The sequence below is a fragment of the Triticum dicoccoides genome, chromosome 7B (genome assembly GCF_002162155.2).
Source record: "Triticum dicoccoides isolate Atlit2015 ecotype Zavitan chromosome 7B, WEW_v2.0, whole genome shotgun sequence".
Classification (NCBI taxonomy): Eukaryota; Viridiplantae; Streptophyta; class Magnoliopsida; order Poales; family Poaceae; genus Triticum; species Triticum dicoccoides.
This window is the reverse complement of record NC_041393.1, coordinates 228,615,222-228,620,795: the sequence shown is the minus strand read 5'-3', so window position 1 is coordinate 228,620,795 and position 5,574 is coordinate 228,615,222. Positions and strand designations below refer to the sequence as shown.

Genomic DNA, 5,574 nt, shown 5'->3' with positions numbered 1-5,574 from the left:
AGTAAATAAAGTGATAGAGATTGATATGATGAGAATAGACCCGGGGGCCATAGGTTTCACTAGTGGCTTCTCTCAAGAGCATAAGTATTCTACGGTGGGTGAACAAATTACTGTTGAGCAATTGACAGAATTGAGCATAGTTATGAGTATATCTAGGCAATGATCATGTATATAGGCATCACGTCCAAAACAAGTAGATCGAAATGATTCTGCATCTACTACTATTACTCCACTCATCGACCGCTATCCAGCATGCATCTAGAGTATTAAGTAAAAATAGAGTAACGCCGTAAGCAAGATGACATGATGTAGAGGGATAAATTCATGCAATATGATAAAAAACCCATCTTGTTATCCTCGATGGCAACAATACAATACGTGCCTTGCAACTCTTTCTGTCACTGAGTAAGGACACCGCAAGATTGAACCCAAAGCTAAGCACTTCTCCCATTGCAAGAACTACCAATCTAGTTGGCCAAACCAAAAAGATAATTCGAAGAGACTTGCAAAGATAACTCAATCATACATAAAAGAATTCAGAGAAGAATCAAATATTTTCCATAGATAATACTGGATCATAAACCCACAATTCATCGGTCTCAACAAACACACCGCAAAAAGAAGATTACATCGAATAGCTCTCCATGAGAGAGGGGGAGAACATTGTATTGAGATCCAAAAAGAGAGAAGAAGCCATCTAGCTACTAGCTATGGACCCGAAGGTCTGAAGTAAACTACTCACACTTCATCGGAGGGGCTATGGTGATGATGTAGAAGCCCTCTGTGGTGGATGCCCCCTCTGGCGGAGCTCCGGAACAGGCCCCAAGATGGGATCTCGTGGATATAGAAGGTTGCGACGGTGGAATTAGGTTTTTGGCTCCCGTTCTGATCGTTCGGGGATACGTAGGTATATATAGGAGGAAGGAGTACGTCGCTGGAGCTCCGAGGGGCCCACGAGGTAGGGGGCGCGCCCAGGGGGGCGCGCCTCCCACCCTCGTGACCTCCTCGGAGACTGCTTGGAGTAGGGTCCAAGTCTCCTGGGTCACGTCCGGTTGGAAAATCACGATCCCGAAGGTTTCATTCCGTTTGGACTCCGTTTGATATTTTGTTTCTTTGAAATACTGAAAAAGGCAAAAAACAACAATTCTGGGCTGGGCCTTCGGTTAATAGGTTAGTCCCAAAAGTAATATAAAAGTGGAAAATAAAGCCCAATATAGTCCAAAACAGTAGATAAAGTAGCATGGAGCAATCAAAAATTATAGATACGTTGGAGACGTATCAGACCTAACCTTGCTCCACTGCCCCTTATGCCTCTGTCCCTTGAAGCCTCCAGTGTACGAGGTTCGAATACACCTCGTCCGTTCGGCTGGTCGAGCAAGGTGTAGGTTTCTTGATTGATGTGTTGTTCGATTGATTTGTGCAGTGCAAGGGAGAGCACTTGGCCTGAGCGGACTGTCACGGCGAGCGCGTCGGGAACCAGCGGGAGTGCCAGAAGTGCGAGCGTGGCGGCAACTTCGACGTGCGCAACACGATGATGGATGCCGTACTCTCCTCGGTGAGGGTGGAGTGCCCGAACGAAGGCTGTGGGCTCTACGTCACTTACCACAAGCTCGACGATTACCAGAGCGTGTGTCCGCTCATGCCCTGCAAATGCCCCGTTCCCATCTGCGGCTATGAAGGCCCGTCGCCGACGCTCCCCCACCACATCAGCACTGTGCATCCCATGCCCGTGCACAGGATCCAGTATGGCAAGGTGCTCCAGCTGCAAGTGCCGGTGTCGGAGCCGCGACACTTGTTGTTCATAGAGGAGGACGACCGCACATTTATCGTGGTCGGCGGCGTGCTCGACATCGGCGCGCCTATCGTCGTGCCGGTCGTCTGCATCAGAGCGGGGGCGTCCCCACCACCGGACTACGCGGCCAAGGTGTGGGCAAATGGCCCTCCGGGGGAGCCCAAAGGCAGGACCGACACCGTCAAGGTGGAAATCGAGGTGACAAGCAACAAGGAGCCCGGCGCCGTCGCCGTGTAGGAGCTGACATTCTTCACAGTGCCGCCCAAACTGCTGGCCGGGGCTGGGTTGTCGAGGACGGTGTCCCTCCACATTCATATTGACAAGCTCACCTAAATGATTCTACAGTGCCTTTTATTTATCTTAGTAATATGCTAATATAGGGTTTAGCTCGTTCTACTTTAGCTTAAAAGATAGTGGATTTTGGCGGCGATGCAGCAATTACTTCGACATCAGATCAACAATTAAAGTAATTTCCAACAGTCAAAGGGATATTTTGTGTCTATTGGATATAAAGATCCTTTGGGTAAGGAGTATAAGCTGCTTATATGCTTGTTTGTTGAGGAAGTGTTGCATACTTCTGTGAGTTGACGCGACACATCAAAGTAGTAGTACTCACCTGACTGCGCACCAGGCAGACGAAGCTCGTGTCGTGTTGGTGCCGTGTGTGGCCAACACATTAACCAAAACATCGCACCTCCAGCTTAGCCTCCGCGTTTTAAACTTCTCAATCTCAAGGCCAAGGAGCAACGTGAACCTATGATAGATCCAATCGGATGGTTGAGAACACTACAATTCATAGCTAAAGATGCGTGTGTGAGAGAGGACGAGTGCGTGTGTGCACCTCTTCTCTTCGTGTACAACACACTAAACACAGAGTACAAGTGTATGTGGGTGGCATCAACGTAGAGAGCTAGAGATGGTGCGTGCGAGAAGTCCCGAGAGATTAGGTGTGTGCATGGGAAAGAGGGAGAGAGATGATATGTGTCGGTGTAATGCGTGTGAAAAAAGATGTCTATAGCTCGCCACGAGGCTATTCCTAGAAAACGCCCCAATAACCGTAAAATATGTATCTGACGGTGCCAATTATTGCACGTACACAATAGTAGAAAAAGAAGTGTCGTGGCATATTACAAAATTGCTACACCATGCCCCTCCCCTACAAACTGCCACTCGAGCGTTCGCAACTGCCATGGTCTGCTCCTATGTGCGATCTTCATTTTTTTAATGGGATCTACAATAAAAGGCCGGGCTTTTGGCGTGCGGTAGACAGGGGAGCTTGGCCTGTCGGTTTGCTACTACTCACATGCGGTCGAACATAAATGATGTACCAAGCCGATGCACGTCGCTTCGGTGAGCAGCGGGCCGGACATACCATCTGTTCATGCTAAGCGACGAGCCGGACCGACCTTGTGTTGGTGCTACTGCTTACATGCGGTCGCACGTGTCGGTGACGCACCAAGCCGATGCGCATCCTTTCGGTGAGTGGTGGGGTGGACAGACCATGTGTTGGGGCGACGCCAGCGCGACGGGTTGTAAGTTTACCGCCTAACTTAATTTGTAAAGGGTAACACTTGCTTTGCCTCCTTAACGAGATTCATCGCTAGAAATCCTCATTACATACATTTCTCGGACGCTTACGTGGGCCCGCGTCCTCATAGGCCATCATGGCGGAGCCAGACGCCCACAACCTCTCGGAGCAAAAAATGAGTAGCCCACTGCTGGTTATTTCTATAATCAGTTTAGAAATTCTCAATTTCACGTGTGACGCGATATTAGCCATTCATTGATGTTGATCCAATGGTCTAATTGCCTCGGAATGGCTGGGATTCATGTCTACAGTAACCTCATTGTACCCAACAGTGTCTACGTTCTTCTGGAAGCATCAGCACGTCAGTGTGATCAATCCACGCAAGAAGCTGGCGAACAACCCCTCCACATGTGCCACGTGGCTTCATTGAGCTCCCCCATCATTTTGTTCAAAAATATATTGACTGAAAAAGAGAGACATCTCCCGAAACAAAAACTTGCTCATATTTTGTTTCCTAATTGCTTTGCACCGGAAGAGCGAGTATAATAAGTTACAGTCAGCAGGCTATAATGATTAAACAATTATATTTGTGTTCAATTGGATGAGAGAGAATAAGAGAGAGAATGGAAGCGGGCCGTCGATTAACAGCCGGCTATAGCACGAACTCCAAAAAACATTGTGAGAGTGTACAATAGGTCATGCATTAATAAAGTAGTACTGCTTAGCAACTAGCTATACTATACACGTTGGCTATTAGGTTGACTATATATGACATGGCAACTCCATATAGCCGGTTGTTGGCTATAAACCAGTGCCACGTCATCTAACAAGTCTTTCAACATGCGTCAAATTATCATGAGGGCTAACTCTCCTTAGAGAAATGTGCTCCACCGTGTACCCGCACGTGTGTGTGAGGGAGGCAATGCGCACGTGCGTGCACCTCTTCTCTTCATACATGTCCACTACGACTCCACCTAGTGGGTGAGAGAGAGAGAGAGAGGGAGATGGTGTGTCCGACATGCCTCTATACATATGTTTATGTCAAAGAGAGGCCTGAATACATAGTATATGGCACTACGGACGTCCGCTAAATTTTCAATGCCCCTAACTATACCGTATCAGTTATATGCTCCGAGCCGACGCCGGTGCTACTTGACATAAATAGCGTTAGCGTCCAATTTTCATGTTGCGCCGCCAACTAACTATTCCTATAAGGGTTTTCCTACTAGTGTCATCTTAATATTCCAGCAAATGCTTCGTCTCTTGAGCCTTGTGATCTTACTAATAATTCTCAGCACTTCCAGCCTCATGCTCCAATCCTTCTTTAAACTCCTACTATCCAAATTCCTTTGTAGGGTCAAACAGTTAAATCTGATCTTCGCATTGCAGGGCCCAAATTTTATTCTGATGCAGCTTTTAAATGTAAAAATGTTCCTGCTTTATCTCAGGGATCAGCAACTACTAGTGTTGGAGTTTATCTTTCTTTGTCGCGGGATCAAAGTGAAGTAAATGTGTAGTTCGAGGCATCCACATCATCACCAACACATCTCTTCACATTATCCAACCCACGTTCCTCACAGATTGCCTTTCCTTGGGTTCGGTTGTGGCGAATGGGAGAATTTTAGAGGCTTCTACTCCTTGGGCTATCAAAAAACTTTAGTTGATTTCTTCTACTCTTCAAATCTTCAATCGTAGATGTTTCATATTTCAAGAGAGATAAATGGAATTGCTCATAATGTAGTCCGTCAGTTTCTTAGGTCAGATGTTGAACCTGGCATATGTTGCTTTGCTTCAGCTCACAAGACTATGACCTACCCTATAGTTTCTCTTCTCTCCAATTTTTAGTTTCAGGGCTTTGTAATCCATGTTCTACGTTGCTACTGAGCCGAATGAAAAGTTTGGCGCTTCCCACGCCTTCTGTTGTTCAAAAAAAAGTTTCTTAGTGCGAACTTCTCTAGCCACTACATGTGATGCGCTATCCGCAGAGCACCCAACCAACCTCAAAATCATCAAGAGTTTGCAGTAATGTTTTGATTTTCTAAACCACATGCCCGTATGCAGACAGATCCTTAACTTGATCAGTTATCTTACATATCAACCCCCCCCCCTCCCGCAGAACCAGTCTCCAAGACGAGCCTCCTCACATTGATTTCCATGGCATCTGATTGCACGACGACAGGCGAGCAGTTTCGCTAGCTCAGGATCAGCAACCGAAGGAAAAAGATGGCAGACTCTTGCTATGAAGCTTCCATTG

The 5,574-nt window shown here is 47.0% G+C and overlaps 1 pseudogene; it reads left to right on the top strand.

The window, feature by feature from the left end:
• Positions 1-1,531: 1,531 nt before the first annotated feature.
• LOC119337645 lies at positions 1,532-2,125 on the top strand (annotated as a pseudogene).
• Positions 2,126-5,574: the final 3,449 nt, after the last annotated feature.